The 17700-nt window shown below is 43.8% G+C and overlaps 1 long non-coding RNA gene across 1 annotated transcript in view; it reads right to left on the bottom strand.

Annotated features, from left to right (window-relative positions):
- The window catches only part of LOC134481599 (uncharacterized), a 49979-nt gene extending 38994 nt beyond the window's left edge, over positions 1-10985 (bottom strand). The window contains exons 1-2 of the long non-coding RNA XR_015636197.1: positions 10716-10985; positions 9645-9724 (exon numbers count right to left, since the gene is read on the bottom strand). This is a non-coding gene — a long non-coding RNA (uncharacterized LOC134481599). The remainder of the gene's footprint in view (positions 1-9644; positions 9725-10715) is intronic.
- Between the last annotated feature and the right edge of the window lie 6715 nt (positions 10986-17700).

Raw genomic sequence — 17700 nt, forward strand, 5'->3', positions numbered from 1 at the left:
TCATTTTACTAGTGTTTAAAATGGTTGCTCAAAACAAGATGTCCCTTAAAGTACATGCTAGGTGAGTCTCCAGACATCATTGATATTAAGATGATTATTTCAAACATCTGTGGGTTGGCATGAAAGAACAAAACTCCCTTACCTGCTCAGTTGGCTTAAGGTGTTTTTCAATTTGTAAAAAAACTATCTATAGCTTTAATATCCATGCTCTTCTGGATCGTGTTTTCCAGGATTCTACCCAAAACAAAACAGTAAACTGAATTCTCTAACAGATTCAATTTTACAATTCAGACATGTAATATAAGTGACATTCATTGCTGGGATTGAACTTGAAAGGACCAGGTATTTAGAAGTGAATGCTATAAATCCTAGTGCTGACACACTACCGTGTAGTCACTTGTCAGTTACCTTCTGTGTGCTCTTGGACAGCACGAGTGCTCATGGCTGGTCTACCTCAGGCAGAGCATCGAGAGACAGACAGCCTCGTGTTACAGAGGAACCCGAGCATGTGCGATAGTTTCACTGCACGAAACTTTATATAAGAAAGCCTAAGGCTTAAGCTTTTTTAATTATGCTCAACACTTATCCAAGGGGTTCCGGGTTAGTTTCTTTTTACATGACAATCCTAATATTGAAAGTAAGTATATTCCAGAGTGTTTATGTAAAGCAGCTAAGGGATTCTCAAGAGCATCTATGTGACACATACATAGCAACTGCAATTCAAACGTGTAACATTTCCTTCAGCTGATGTGACCTTTTTGAGAGACAGAATAAGTCAGGCACGCTGCTTGCTAGACGGCTGTCATTTGGAAGAGAGGCACTAAAACCCAAAGACTTGAGATTGAAAATAATTCTGGCACAATTAACCAAGAAATAGAGACTATACTACTAGGGGTTGGAGTGGGGAGAAGTTGGCTAATAGGCTTTCCCCTCTCCCTCAGTGATGCATATATAGGCCAGATTAGACCAGATTAAAGGGTAAAGGTAGATTTATTAGGAGGCAGCTCCCAGCGGGTTCAGTAATCTCACGGGTGGAGGTCAGTGAAGTCACACACCCAGGCTAAAGCAAGGTGGTTTTATAGACCTTAGGCAAGGAGTGATGGCCTGGCAGCTAGGAGCTGGGACTGTTCCTGTACAAGTCAAAAACTGAGCCCCTGGATGGGCACTAGAGGGTAGGTTGCCAGAAATGTGGAGACAAGGAATGATGACGTGTTAGCCTGGAGTTTTCTCTATGTACGCAGGGTTGGGGGAAAGAGGACAGACAGGGTTTCCTGCTTGTGCAGGGGTGAGCAGTAGTTCTAGCCTAACATTGGCCAAGGGTACAAAGTTTCAATTGGAAAGAAAATAAATTCAGGAGATCTATTGTCCACCATGGTGAGTCTAGCTAAAGATATATGTGTGTGTTTGTGTGTGTGTGTGTGTTGTGTGTGTGTGTGTGTGTGTATAGCTAGAACTAAAATTTAATATCCTCACTATAATATTTTTAAAATATTAAAGCTTTTTAATTAGCTTAATCAGTCAACATTGCACATACATATCAAAATATTATATCACGTATCATGAATGCATGTTATTTTTGTCAACAAACATATTAAGAGTTTAAGTATAAGTATGGTAGTAGGTATAAGTGAAGTCATGACCTCCTCCTCTTCTTGGTCAACATCATGGAGATTTTTCTTTATAATTCTTGGGAAGCAAAGCACTGAAATGACCACTGTTCTCTCCCAACTTCCTGCCTGCCACTTTTTCACCAAGCTCTGTTTTACCTTCAAGGCTTTGTACAGTTTCTTTTGCTGTCAGTCTTTTCCCAACCTTCCTCCCATCCAAACTCTTTCCCACAGTACCCTGCTCCTCACGTAGGTCTCACGTGACTGTCACTAGGTAACAGAGGAAATTCTCAACTGCACTGCTGCTTCTCATGGGGTCCTGTTCTACCCCTGATATGTCACATCATCTTACTGAATGCTGATCTTTGCTGCTAGGCTGTGTGCTTGGTGGGCTGGGGTGATGGTGGGAAGGGAGTAAGTATTGCACCTGACTTGTGCAGAGTTGTGTCTTCAAAGGATCAAGTACTTGTTTAATGCTGCATAATAGTCCCCTCCCAGATTGAAACAGATCATCCTCCAGGGAAGCTTAAGCAGGAAGGCAAACAACTTAAAGATAACATCAGGAAGTCCATGAAACTGAGCTGATTCACTAAGCCCCTCCCTGCCAAAGTAAGCAGTAAAAGCAAGAGCCCCTTTTGGTGAAGTGAAGCTGAGCTTCAAAGAAGATTCTCAGAAGAGAATAGTTATAAAGAAGATTCAGACCAGACGAGCTGCCTGGACAAAGCAGAAACTAGCCAAGCTGCCTAGAAGATGTTTAAACCAACTCAGGCACATGGAAGGACATGCTTCAACCTGTTGAGCTGCGTTCAGGCTGTGCAATAAGCTCTGAGCACTCCGCATGGTGATCTGTCACCCGTGCTAGGATGGGCTTTGGTGCTGTAGCTGTCTCTGAGTCACTGTTGTTCCTGTGAGTAACCCATTACCTATATTCCTGTAAGTAACCCCAATAAAACTCATTAGTTCACCGAATTGGACTTGGGTGGTATCTGTACTTTGGTCTGTTGTGGCTTCCCTGTCTCCAGCGTTAGAATATGTGTTTCATCTCTCCAGGAAATGTTTTGTCACACAACAGTTAATGAAAAGAGAAATGAAAAAAGATCTAGGAGTTAACAAGAAACTCTTGCCTTGCCTTTCTGTGTGACGATAGACTATATACAGATTGGAAGGTTTACAGTGTGCCTGGTAATTGTTTTCATGGAATATTGTAGAAGGACCTGTCAGGGAGACAAGAAAAGCATTACTGAGATAAGAGCTTTAAGCAGAGACATGACAAATATAAGTTTATTGGAGGGTCAAGAGGAAGAATATGAGGCAGGGGTGCCCATCTAAGCCAGAGTTACCCAGGCTGGTGCCCTGAAGCAACAGACATCCCTCTGTTTTGGGAGATCTCTGGTGCTGGATCTTCTCACAGGCCTTCAGTCCACTGCTGCTCAATCTGGTCCCTTTATCAGCCAAGGCTGGTGTGGCACTCATGGTAACCACACTGACTTGGCCTAAGAACTACCTAGAAATGGATACTCATATCTTTTCAGAGAAGTGAGGCTGAAAGGCCCTGCTGTGTTTTGTCTGCATCCCTGCAAACTCACTGTTAGAACCTTAATTCCTTAATGAAGCTACGTTGGGAGATGGGGCCAGTGCAAGGTGCTTGGAGTCTTCCTACATGAATTAGCATCATCCTCCTTACTGGGACTGAATGCAATGTTACTACCTCAGGACTGGCTTAGCTGCTTAGCAGGTTGCTATAGAGCAAAGTTACCCTTAGTGTTTTGCACCTTCTATACATATCTGCTTGTCCTACTTTCCCCTGCCATGCTGGGAGGCCCAGGCCAGTACTGGGGCAGCTGAAGGTCTTTTGCACACTGAGAGGCAGTAAGGCCAGACAATGACACCTATCTGTGTGAGGACGAGGGATCAACCAAAACTCACATTAAGAAAGCTGAATGGGGGGTTGGGGATTTAGCTCAGTGGTAGAGCGCTTGCCTAGGAAGCGCAAGGCCCTGGGTTCGGTCCCCAGCTCCGAAAAAAAGAACCAAAAAAAAAAAAAAGAAAGAAAGCTGAATGGGCATAACCTAAGGACATAAGTGATTATGCTTGGGTCATGAGGAATTAAAACTCCTAGGCAGCAGAGAACAGACTGGTTCTGCCCAGTGATATTTAAATAAGGAGCCACAAGGAAAGAAGAAGCTGGTAAGGAAGGCAGTTTGTATTTTGGGTGGTGGTTGTGTCTATGGGACACCCAGTTGTTACCACATCTGGAGAAAATCTGGGTCTGCCCTACAGTCCTCAGAATTCTGAAGAAGGATTTAAATAAAAGACAAATATAATGAGGGAACTGGTAAAACAAAAGGAGAGGGCTGGGTGGTGATGGCACACACCTTCAATCCCAGCACTTGGGAGGCAGAGGCAGGTAGATCCCAGTGAGTTCAAGGCTAGCTTGGTCAACAAGGTGAGTTCCAGGACAGGCAAGGCTTGTCTTGCTAAGGGTTTTACTGCTGTGAACAGATACCATGACCAAGGCAACTCTTATAAGGACAACATTTAATTGGGGCTGGCTTACACATTCACTGGTTCAGTCCATCATCATCAAGGTGGGAAGATGGCAACATCCAGGCAGGAGAAGCTGAGGGTTCTACATCTTTATCTAAAGGCTGCTAGCAGAATACTGACTTCCAGGCAGCTAGGATGAGGGTATTAAAGACCACACCCACAGAGCCATGCCTACTCCAACAAGGCCACACCTACTCCAACAGGGCCAAACCTAATAATGCCTCTCCCTTGGCCCAGCACATACAAACCATCACAGCTACACAGAGAAACCCTATCCTGTAAAACAAAAACAAAACAAAACAAAACCAAATAAACAAACAACAAACAAAAACCCCTTTCCCTTCCCATGCAGGAGCCATCAAGGTAAGATAGTGAGGACTACGGTGACCAGGCAGACAAATCCCTAAGAAACTACAACACAGTCAAAGTATCAAGGTTTTAAACCTTCATGGGGAAGTTTATCAATCAGTCTCTGACTATGCTTAATCATTAATATACTTTTCTCTCATGTTTTTCTCTCTACAAGACTTAAAATCTCTGTCTGAAAACTTCTAACTCTATCAAATATCTGTGTCTTGTTCCACTTATCTTTGGCCTATACCACGGATAGGGTGCAAGTGTGGGGAATGGAAGTAAGAGAGATTAACACCAAGGAATTTTTATCTTTTTTTTCCCATATTTGCCTTTCTTTCTATATAATCCTGCCCACCGGTTAGTGCCATTTCTTAAGTTGTTCTTCATCAGTTCTAAACTGTAACACTTCCAGGTAAAAGAATGTCCTCTACTTTTATGGTAGGGAAATATCTTTCTCAAGGTAAATCAGCTGGGGAGTTACTGTATCATTGTTTTAGCTCCTTTTTTCTTCCCCCCCCCCCCCCCCCGGAGCTGGGGACCGAACCCAGGGCCTTGCGCTTCCTAGGCAAGCGCTCTACCACTGAGCTAAATCCCCACCCCCGTATCACTGTTTTAGCATTGTCTTTTGTTTTATTTCTAGATGGTGCCTGTCACAGCCTTATCCCTATTGATTTTTACATTCTGAACTACCCACACAGACTCCCATAGTGCTATTTTGCAAATCACAACCCGTTATCAGCTTAGTTGGTCACATGAGTCTTTTAATAAAATTACATGAACTAGGAGAGGAAATACTTCAATATAACACATACCAAAAAGTATAAGTTTATTTGCCAAAGATTTGGTTTTCATCTGAGTGCTGGTTGAGTGACCAGTTATGTCTAATCTAGAAATCCAGTGTTGACATTGTAGAGTGTAGTTTTAAAAGCTTTGATTTTGAGAAATACTGTCACTTCCGACTTGATATATGCTGACTGAGGTCCCACCACAGATCCAATCACACTGTGAAATTTGGTTTTCACCTTGGAAATCACAACAGTTAGCACAGTGCCTTACAGGGGGTGGGCCTGAGACAAATCCTCCCAATGAAAAACAGATGGGTGAGTGAACATCTCCAAGGTGTGGGCTAATTCTCCCTGAACTCATCTGCATTTGCTGGGGTTTGGGTTAGGCTGGGAGACTGGGAGAAAGTAAGGGCAAGGAATTAACTCAATCCCTCCAGGGGCTTAAAAAAAAGAAAAAAAGGAAACCTGATTTAGAAAGAAATGAGTGTGCTTTTCAGCCACTCTGCTGGGCAGAGGCAGCCTGCAAGCTACATGGAAAAGCTATGTAGAACATATATACAAAGTTTTCAATGTTATCACATAGTTGCAATCTTGCTCATTCTATTCATAGGAAACATCTTTTGGGTTGAAGTTGTTTGCTTGCTTGCTTGTTTGTTTTGCTTCTTTGTTCTGATCTTGAGTCTCTGTAGAAAATGGTTCAGCTTAGGGAGAATATGATGACTGGGAAAACCAACCACACACTGTAACAGAGATCTTTTTCCTGTTTCACAATGAGAAAAGCTGCAGACCTTGTATTTCCCAGACACTTAGGTCATGGGATTTAATCCAGCAACAGCTTCCCAGTGAGAGCTGCTCTCTGTGGCATGAGCTAAGGTGGAACACTGAGTGTCTCAGCAAACAGAAGTAGCGAGTGAGCGGCAGATGAAACCCACAGCCCCCACAAAAGGCAACCGGGTCCTCTGACTGGAAATGGAGCATACCACCTCCGTGCACCCTGGGACATGTCAAATGCCTGAGATAATATCAGAAAAAAAAAAGGTTATCAATAGATTCTTTTTCCTGTTATAGGAAAATCACTGGATGATGAAGAATGACCAAAATTCATTGAGGAAAGCATCATTTCACCAAAACGTTACATGACAGTTTGAGGCCCTGAAAGGGCAAAAGTATCAATCACCATTCAAGTAGTTGTTTGTATATCCCAGCTAGAGAATTTTTTTTAAAAAAAAAATACAAGGCTAATAAACCATTCTTGCCTAAATAGGTTCAGGTGAGCATAGTAACTTTAGAGTAAAAGATGTCTAGGCAAGTCGATCAGTCAAATCAGTGCAGCACCAGCACCAGAGGGCTGGGGGAAGGCTTTCCATTTTGTAAGAAAATGACAACTCTCAGGACAATAATTTTAGTGTTCCAATAAGCAAAATGACTGGGTTTTCAGGGCTGCGTGGTGTTAGGGATTGTGGGGAATCTCACTATTTACCTGTTTACTTATCGTGAGGCTAGGGATTGAATCTAAAACCCCACATTTGTTAAGTGGGCGCCCTACCAGTGAGCAGCAGTAGCCCCTCCAGCTAGCCACATCTTGTGGGTGCTACAGTTAACTCTCTTTGTTTGAAAAAGTGTATCACGTTATGGTGTCAGTTCATACTGTGTTCTTGTGTTTGTTTCTGTTCTCTTTGTTTGTCTAACTTTGGGGGAAAGGTTGGCGATCCTTAACTGAAGATAACTGACCCGGCACTTGAAATATTCCCTCCAGTTTGTGGTGCATTCACTGAACCTTCATTAGAAGCAGGGGACATTCCTTCTCATTGTTCCAAATGTTCTCTCATGTGTCTCCAAACTTCGAAGGCTAACTGTTTATTGAGGGCGTGTCTCTCAACCAGCCCTTCCCAATGGTGCTGTTACACACCTGGTGCTTGGGAGGTGGCCATTAATTAAAAAATATATAAAGTACTATTTTATTTTCTTCCAGCCCCTGGATTATTTAAATGATCCTCCTTACAGTATATGCATCTTAAAACATATATTGTTAAAATGAGAAGACCTTTGTTGAACCAAGTTACTTCCTGCCCCTACAAATGATGTTTTTCATTTCTGAATAAGTCATCTGATTGAATGAAATTCCCCTAGGAGGTGACTGCAGCACATTTTGAATTTATTATAATTGTATTAACTTGTACTTGGGAGAAGAGGTTGACAATAATTTCAAGTGGCTAGCTTCTGAACTGTGGTCACTGTTTCATAGCCACAGTGTTAAACTACAGTCAGGATTCCTAATCCCTGCACTGTAGAGTCTTTGTGGCTTACAGAGCTAGTCCCCATCATGGCCTCGCTTAATCCTTATTATTTATGATATAGTCAGGTCTGGTTGGTTTTCTTTTTCCTTCACTTTAGGCAGAGTAAACTGAAAGAGGGGGAAAAAAGAAAGAAGGAAAGAAAGGAAGGAGGGAAGGAAAGAAAGAAAGGAAGGAAGAAAGAAAGAAAGAAACTGATTTGCTTATGTTTCATCAACTTGTAAGTACCAGAGCCACTAGGGAAATCCTTTGTCTAGGAATGACGGTTAATTCTCTTCATCTCCATGTTCCCTAACACGGCATGTTAGGCACTGAAGAGAGGGATCATACATCAGAGTATACATGATATGTGACCAATAGTGAATCACTGGTAAACGGACTTGGACTTTTAGGTTAATTTGTTCTATCTAAATTGAGTCAGAAAAACAAGAGCAGCCTCCGACTTTTCTGTGTAAGCACATCGGCCTCCGACTGCTCTGTGTATATGCACATCAGTAACCGTTGTTGACAGACTGCTGTGACAAAGTTAGCACACAAAACTTAAATAACTAAAAAGTCGTGATACTTCCGACTTGGTGTAAACCCAAAAGCATCTCGGAAAAGAATTCTGTCTGTATATCTATATGCACGCATATATGTCTATACTCATATATTGGTGACACAGAATTTTTCTCAACTCAGCTTATGATTTTAAGTGACCAACTCAAAATAAACTTCCCTTTTATATCTTTTTCTCCCCCCCCCCCTTTCACGAGAAAGCTCAGTTCAGAATAGTCAGAGCCATTAGTATTCTGTAAGCAGCAAACGTCTTCAGCTGCTATGGTATCTTCCAAACAGCCGAAGCCAGGATCCATACGACAGGAGCTGGTCCTTTTTATTTATTTATTCTAAATGCATGGGGTCTTTGCAACTCGGTGGCCTGGGACTGTCATTGTAAAGGCACAATGACAAGGGAAAAAACGATCATTTCCTCGGCTCAAACTTAAAGCTGCTAGGCATACTGCTATGAAATATAGGATTCTGGGTTTTTTAAATTTTTTTTTTCACTTTCACATGCTGGTTCTAGCAAGTCGGCTGCGTCCAACAGTTTCTCAAGGACAAGAGTGAATCCGTGCTGGCTTTCTATCAAGAAGCTAACTCCAAATAGACAAGAGAAACAAAAGCAAGAGAAAGACCGGTAGATAAAAGAGCCCTTGTTAGTGGACGGCAGCCGTTGCTACAAATAGGACAGCGGAAGGAGAGATGGGAGGGGGGAAGCGAAGCAAGGTCAGAGAAGATGATATCAATAGAATATCTCCAAATAGCACAGAATGCAGCAAGAAGCAGCGGCAGATGTCAGTCCAGCCCAGTGTCAACCCCCGTGGAGCTCTGTAGAAAGACTTGGAAAGAAACAGCATTGCTGCAGTTGGCATTAAGAGAAAGAGACAGCGAGTGAGCCCTTCCTCCCCAGGGGCTGAAAGACCTGACTCACCACTGGACATAGCTTCTTGCCCTTTCTGACCGGCCCCGTTCAAACTTTCTGGGTTCTCTTGTTTGTTTGTTTTTCGCCCCTTTATTTCAGATTCTCACGCCCCTCGTTTCCTTCTGATTACTTTTCCTCTTCCAGGCTCCAGCCTGCCAATTCTGACTTTGATCCTTTCTCTACTGGCTGTTTCTTACCTATGCCACCAGGTACCTGCTTCCAGATGCTTACCCTGGCTTCAGCCATGTTCCAGAACCAATGATGCATCAGTAGGAGGATATATTCACTGCAGTACTAAAAAAGAAATCTCCATCGTGAATTTAGACATTGCTGGCAGGGATTGACTTTCATAACTGTGGAGGAAAGCCAAAACTGCATAAAGGAAGTCTGTTTGCAGAGTTCATCTCCCTTAATTTTAGTGAATGGATGTGGGTGTGTTGAAAACTTCATCTTTTAAGAACTGCCTAAATTTCATAATTATTTCATTTTCATCCGTTCACAGATGGTTTTGCCCTGAGTGTAAAAAAAACTGAAGAGCCAACATAAAAGAGGCTACCTTTCCAAGGGCAGTCGAAATTTAAATTTCAAACCTTACTTTTCAGAACCTTGGAGAGCATCAAGCCCAGGCCTCCACTTCCCTTAAGGCCAGCCAGCTCAGGCGTCCGAAGGTTTCTCCTGAAAAGGAAGAAAGGAAGTAATCCATGAGAAATTGACAGTGAGGCTTGTGAATTCTGCGACAGGAATACCTTCTGCAATGACCTAGTTTCATAATTTAAGTTACGTTGTGTTGTTGTGTTGTGTTGAGTGCCTGTGAGGGTGGGTGTAGACTCAATAAGACACAGATACAAAGCTAGATTCTACCCCCTCCTAGGAACATAACCTTGGCAAGCCAAGGTCTCTAAGCCTTAGCTCTTTTTATCTGTAAAATAGACTTGCATACAACAGCCTTCTCTCCTGTCCTTCCCATTTTCCTTTTTCAAAAAATTCTTGTAGATTGTATGTGTCTTTAGTCTTTAAATTACCCATCAACCCACCTAGCCAGTTGTCTAGGAGGCATTCTTTTCTCTGTTAATAGGACTTGCATCAGGAGAAGGGCCAAGGGAAATATGGCATAGTTGTTCCCATAGGGGAACCTGTTTATCCCAATGAAAGGGGGGCATAGAAGGCTTTGTCTGCCATGGAATATGGCTTACAAACTTCAGATGCCGAGCCCTCGCTGCACAGGGGTGCAGGGGGGTCTCTACGATTTTCTCTTCTTTATTTTGCATGACGACTATATCCCCAGAGGAAGACACAGACAGAGAGGCAAATGTCTAACTCAAGATCACACGGCTGATGAAATAGAAAAGGCAGAGTCCGAACTCTGGTCTGTCCGACCCTCAGTAATTACACCTAATACGATGCCCCTTAAATAGAAAAGTAACTAGTTCTCAAGGTTGTATTCTCATCGCACGAAATAACGACTAGAACACTCAGTCTTGAGCGTCAACTTGATGGTATTTAGAGTCACTTAGGAGACATACCTGTGGGTGTGTCTGTGAGGGTGATGCCAAAGACATTTAATTGGGGGATAGATGTCTGCACCTAAATGTGGGCAGCACCAGCCTATGATCGAGAGAGTACTGACTGAATAAAACAAGAAGGTAAGCCAAGTATCAATGCTTACATCTCGCTGTATCTCATGGCAGATGCAAACTGATGGATGATCTCCCACTCCTGGGCCATGTCTTCTGTCACATTGCAAAGGACCCTCTCTTAAATGGTAAGCCCAAAGAAGTCCTTTCTCATGTTGCTTTTGCGAGATATTTTCTCGTATGAGAACTACGAATGTAATGTCCATAGAACCTTGAGCAGCCTGCAGCTGCCCACTGAGTCCACGTAGGTCAATTCCTTTGACTGGTGATAGTTACAGTAACTGGACAAGAGGGTTGGGCCTCTTCAGATCTGTTCTGTTGCCAAGGTAACAGAACCCCAAGAGTGCTCACATACATCGGAAGGAAAGGGGCCCTTGACTCTGCCTTGAGGTTTTGCGCTCTGAAGTACCGCTCTATGTATACGCTATCCCAAACTTATCCTTGGAAGTTTCTCGTCTGTCCTTGTCTGTCCTTGTCTGTCTGTCCGTACCATTATCACCCAGTGGTGAGGTTTCTTTGTTTTCTGTCTCCTTGGTCTCTTCCCAGAGACAACTGTTTGGCCCATTCATGGTGGCTCAGTTCTTTAATTCTAGCCCTTGGGAGACAGAGATATGTAGAAACCAGCCTGGCCTACATAACAAGCATCACAAAACAAAAACAAAAAAGCCCAAACAACAATGAAAACCAAAACCCAGAACACATGTACTGCTGGAGATTTGCTTGGTGGGAAGTGGAGCGCTAAATGCGTGGTTGGCAAGGCACAAACAGCACAGTCTTCTTCCTCTTGAGGGGGATGTGCCACCACAGGGATCTCCACACACTTCCCATTACTAGGATGGTGAGAGGATAGACAACCATTTCCTAATCCTCTGATGCTTGGGACCCTGGTACATAAACAAGATTCCCTAGCCCTGGACTTCGAGCTCTGGTGATTCAAAAGCAGATAGCAAGAATCTTCCTAGTAGCTCAGCTATGGTACAAAGGGCAGTTGCCTTGGGTTCCAAGAGTGTAGGTGCTTGGCAGCAGTGTCCAATGCTGGTTCTGCTAGGGCTGCTGCGATTTCACCGCAGGGATCTGCGCAATGGCTCAATGGCATTGTTTTGGCTGTGTTTCTACCTGTGTAACCATGATGTGTGCAACCCACTGTGTTTTCTCCTGGCTACTCTTCCTAGTAAGTGTGTGTGTGGGTCAGAGTGAACCCCTGTAAAGCCACAGTGCAGTGTCAGATGCCTTCCTCTATCTCTCTCTTATGTTTTGAGATAATGTCTCTCCATGAATCTAGAGCTCACCACTTTGGCTAGCCTGGTGGGCCATCAAGTCCCTGAGAACTACCTGTCTTAGTCTCCACCACCCCAGCTCTGGTATTATAGGTATGCACGGACCTGCATGACTTTTTACACAGGTGTTGGGGAATGCAAATCTAGGTCCTTGAGTCTACATAGCAAGCACTTTGCTCACTAAGCCATCTCCACAGTCCTCTCCTGTATTTCTCTAACGTGCTAGAACGTCTATCAACAGCTTATTATTTTTCTAATATTTTTTGACAAAAACAACTAGCTGTTCTTTTTCCCCTAATATGTTTTATTTATTTATTTAGTGACAGGGTCACATGCCTAGACTGTCCTTGACAGTCATTATGTGACTGAAAATGACCTTGGCCCTCAGATCCTTTTGCCTAGACCTCTGTGAAGCACTGGGATCACAGGTTTGTGTCACTACGCCTGGCTTATTTGATGCTGGGGATCACGCTCAGGGTTTCCTGCATGCTACTTGAGCACTCCCCTAACTGGGTTTTTAATTTAGGTCAATACTACGATCCAACCTGCTTGTTAGCGCATAAAAACGATCTGGTCTCTAAGAAGCTCGTTCCTTTCTCTGTTTTTATCCTGTACCACCAGAAAGTTAAGCTGGTAAATACTGCTGAGAATATAGTAGTAAAGTGCTGGCCTAACATGTTCAAAGACATGAGTTCAATCCCTGATATTCCCAACGGTGGAATTCTAAGTAGTCTGTGACTAGATAGTCATGCTCCAAGTTACGAGGTTTATAAACTTAGCAGTCTATTCTTTGCCCACTAAGAAATGTAACTGCCTTTCCTTAGAGTCAAAGATCCACACTGGGTGCCCCTAGGCAATCGGCTTACTCTCTGAAAGCCTCATGTGTCTCATCATTGATGGGCTATGAAAGCAGGTAGAGAATGCACATTAAGTGTTTCTTAAGTCATTGCTGGGTCACAGGGAGTGACAGTATTGTTAGTGTGTGTTAGTCTGTGGGTATCTTTCTTTACAAGAACTAGAACAACCAGAGAATTAGAACTAATACTCTGGACTTTTGCCTGAAACCAGCATTTTGAAAATTCGAAAGGAAGATTCCAAGACAGTCATGGTAATGCACACCTTTTATCTCAGCACTTGGAAGGCAGAGACAGATGAATCTCTGTGAGTTAGTGGCCAGCCTGGTCTCTATAGCAAGTTCCAAGACAGTCAAGGCTTCATAGAGAGACCCTGTCTCAAGGGAGGAGAATGAGAAGGGGGATGAAGGGGGATTGGGGAGGAGGAGGAAGAGAAAGGGAGGAGGAAGAGGAGAAGGGAGAAGAAGATTCCATAAAATCATGCCAATTGTTACTGTATAGTTTGGCATAGTTTGTCCCCTTCTCTCCAGTTCTTTCATCCCACAGTCTGTGTGGTAGTTGCAAATTGCACATGACTAATAATTCCACAAAAGCATTTTGTAAACCTTATAACATGCCTTGATTCTAGGCAAAAACAAAACAAATACACCAAAAACAAAGCCCTAGAATATCTGTTCACTTGGAAACATTTTTAGGGATAACATTTACTGGGTGCCTACTAGTCATCTCTCAAATAAATCTTTCTTTTAGCCAGCCTCCAAACCCAGAGGACTTGATTAGAGTTCTATAAAGAAATTCTACTATTAAGGAATCTGCAGGAGAAAATCAGGTAGGAATAGTGTCTTCGTTTGGGTTCTGTTGCTGTGAAGAGACACCTTGACCAAGGTAACTCTTACAAAGGTGAACATTTAATTTGGGCTGGCTTACAGTTTCAGAGGTTCAGTCCTCTTAACGTCATGGTAGGAAGCATAGCATCATGAAGACCAGCTTGGTGCTGGAGATGCCAAGAGCTCTACATCTTGATCTGAAGGCAGCCAGAAGGGAGCCCTCTTCCATATTGGGTGGAGCTTCAAAGCTCACCCTCACAGTGATGTACTTCCTCCAAAAGGACACACCTCGTAAGAGTGCCGCTTCCTACGGACCAAGCATTCACACCATCACAGATGGTTACTGTGTGGTTTACTTTTCTCTTCTAAGGAGGGACTCGTCACATTATCCAGGAAATGATCATGGCTTCTTTTCCCAAGCAATAGGACCTCAGGTTCATGTTACCACACTAGACTCACGAGCTTATAGTTTTCAGTTTTCAGCAGCAACAAATGATCTAGTAGTTCAGTGAGAAGTGTGGCTCTCAATGACCCACATTTTGATGGAGTTGGCAAGTTATTGCAAGTTATTTGAAGTTAGAACTCTTGTTCATTAAAACAATGAAGTCAAGTTTAGTGCAATGAAGAAATTTTCTCCCTACTTTGCCACCCCTCTCAGTCTGTCTGTCTGTCTGTCTGTCTTCCTGCCTGCCTGCGTCAATGCAGACAGAGCATGTGATCATTCTACCTCAGCCTTCTGAGGTGCTGAGATGTCATAGGTATGCCATACGTGAGAGACTTTTTCTGAGGTGGACTTTTGTGTTTTCCTGACTAAATATTTGAGGAAAAACAAGGCGGAAGGGGGCTTTACTTTGTCTCACGGGCTCAGATGCTCCATGGTCACTGACTCCACTGCTTCTGGGTTATGGTGAAGCAGAGCATCATGGCAGAAGGGCATGGTAGGATAAAGCTGTTCACCTCACAGTAGCCAGGAAGTACAGAGGCCAGGCCGGGATCCCTAAGGAAGCACTCCCAATGTCAGTTCCTCTGGTTAGGTGCACCCCCAGAAGTTTCCAGCACCTCCCCAAATGGCACCACCAGCTAGAGATGGTGTTCTCAGCACACGAAGTACACGAAGGTCTGACACAGCCAATCCATGATGCAGTAGTTTGAGGATCTTCTTGTCTCTCTGACATTTGTGCTATTGTCCCTTTATTTTCTACATCTAAGAAATAGTTGGGTTCATACTTTCCCTTATGTGTTACTTTTGATCTCTCTATTCTTTCTATTGGAGACTTTCCCTGTGCCTGTTTGATGCCTTAACTCCATAGCTCATTTATTCTTTTATTCTTGTTCTTTGACATGATTTTTTTTGAAGTATGATTTGAAAATACCCTCTTCCTTTAGACAAATTAGTTTTCTCAAACACAAAGTCTTCCTTGGAGGGGTGACCTGTCAAAATAGTGTGTGGAGGTAAAAGCTTGAGGCTGTTATTTATCAATGGGAACTACACTTCAACTTGTGTAGAAAGACTTGAAAATTACCCCTAAAGAACAGTGGGAATCCCAGCTGAATACAGACATGATTCTGTCGGCAAGATTGCCTGTGTAATGCTGACAAAGGGAAAAAAGAGTATGTCATAAAGAATCTAGTGTAAATTCTTCTTGTGTATAACAGCCTATCATGCAAAGGGTGTGTGGATTATAAAAACAAAACAAGATAATACCAGCAAAAAATATTACCGGGTCTAGCACTAACAACCACAAGACAAAATCGGAGCTCTGTAAGGAACCTTGCAACTCTAGGGACTTCTCCTTTGGAGGGCTGATGGATAGAATGGCCTTCAAAAGTGGTAGGGCATAGGGTGTGTCTACCACCTAGCATTGCAACCTGTAAGGCAGATTGTTGCCTCTGTGTATACCCCAGAGGCATGGACTGCGTTTACCAACGAGTGATGCTAGAGAGGAAAGCAGTGAGTCTGGGAGCCAAGTAGGCTACTTCTCTCCAAAATCCATACTCTTTTTGGCCAGCATTTGTTGCCCCAAGTGGATCCTGCACCTATTTTCATTTTCCTCAAAGACCTTTCTGACTGCATGCTCAGTGTCCTCTATCGTGATTTAAGCTGAATGCCCTCCAGTGTGTGTGTCATCACTGATCGTCACCAAGGTCACAGTTGCTACAAAGAGAGGACTCTGGAGGGAAGGAGATTGACACATCCACACAGTCAGGTGGTTCTGAGGGATGTTACTTGCACTGTTTTATTAAGTTTCAAGAGAACTACATATGGGCCTGGAAATATGGCTCAGCAGTTAGGAGCACTGACTGCTCTTCCAGAGGTCCTGAGTTCAAATTCCAGCAACCACATGGTGGCTCACAACCATCTGTAATGGAATCTGATGCCCTCTTCTGGAGTGTCTGAAGACAGCTACAGTGTACTTATAGACATAAAATAAATAAATCTTTTATTAAAAAAGAGAGAGAAAGAACTACACACAAAGTAGATGATTAAGCACAGTAGACTTACAGGTGAATGGCACCACACCCACATGTATGTGCGGCAAGAGCTTTACATACTGGGCCCTCTCCCCAGCACCTTCACAGTGTGTGTGTGTGTGTGTGTGTGTGTGTGTGTGTGTGTGTGTGTGTATGCGTGTGCGCGTGTGTGTGTATGTTCGTGCGTGCGTGTGTGTTTGCAGATGTGTGCCATAGCACACATATGAAGGTCCGAACACAACTTCCGGTGTCAGTCATCACCTTCCACCATATTTGAGACCAAGTCTCTTTATTCTGCTACATATACCAGACTAGCTGGCCTAGACCAGCCTCATGGGATTCTTGTTTCTATCTCGCGTTTTACTCTCGGGAGCCCTGGGATTACAGGTGAGCAGGATGAAACCTGGCTTTACATAGGTTCTGAGGATCTGAACGTAGGTCCTTACCTTCGTGTGGCAAGCACTTACCCACTGAGGCATCCTCCCAGCCTCTTCAATGCCCTTTTCTTCTCTTACTATGTGGTTGAAGAATGAGACAGACAACAGTCTTGCCCCCATGTTTTGGTTTGTGTGCGGCGGCGGGTGGGGTGGGGGTGGGAGAGCGGACATGAAACAGACAGGCAACAGGGATGCAGGAGGAGAAGCTGTGGGTGGCAGCGGAACTGAGACAGAAGGATAAAGAGGTGCAAGTCTTGTGAGAGGGCGGAAGAAGCTAAAGGAAGCCTCAGTGAGTGCGGCGCCTCCTAGAGGGCAAGCCTGGAGAGGTCAGAGTTGAAGGAGACCTTTGTAAAGGTGCTGGGTTGAGATGAGGCGCAGAGCAGGTGTTGTCCCTTGCAGAGTTTGGTAACAGGGATGAGAGGAAAAGAAGGATGAAGACCGGAATCCTGCGTGCTGTCGGAGGCAACTGTGTAAATGATGAGAGAACATGTTTGGGGGGAGAGAGCTGGAGCCCTCTTTTGGGTGTTTTAGCGTTGAGACATTTATTAACCAGGGATGTTAGAAGGACGATTCTAGAGTTTGAAAACAAAAGCGAAAATGGTCTGGACGGAGAGACAGAGTGAGAGGGGTTCGTCACATAGGAATGTGCATAGGTCTGGTGACCACTAATTTTGAAGTTCGGGTGAAGTTTAAATGAAAACAGGGGAGCATTATGGTTTGAACATAAAACATTTCCTGTAGATCTTTATGTTAAAGTTTGGTCCCCAGCTGGTGGCACTATTTCGGGAAATGACTGAAACTTTAGGCGGCGGGACCTAGATGGAGGAAGTGGGGTCACGGAGCATGACCTGGAAAGAGACCTTATCTCTCGCCATTTCCTGGCTGTTGTGTTTGAAGCTCCGTAGCTCCCGGCCTTGCAGCGTGATGCTCTGCCTCGTTTCGGGTCCAGGACCGATGGAGCTGGTGACTGTCAGGATCACATGCGTGTGTCACTACCTCCAGCATGGAGCATAAATATCGGTGTTGCTACACTTTGGGTCTGTCATGTCCTCCACAGGCCCCAGGGTTCAAAGCGTTTTCCGATCCCAGTGTGCTTACATGGAGAAGATAGGAGGATCCACTGAAAGGTTAATTATTCCCCAATAACCGT

Source organism: Rattus norvegicus, chromosome 13 (genome assembly GCF_021556685.1).
Source record: "Rattus norvegicus strain SHRSP/BbbUtx chromosome 13, alternate assembly SHRSP_T2T, whole genome shotgun sequence".
Classification (NCBI taxonomy): Eukaryota; Metazoa; Chordata; class Mammalia; order Rodentia; family Muridae; genus Rattus; species Rattus norvegicus.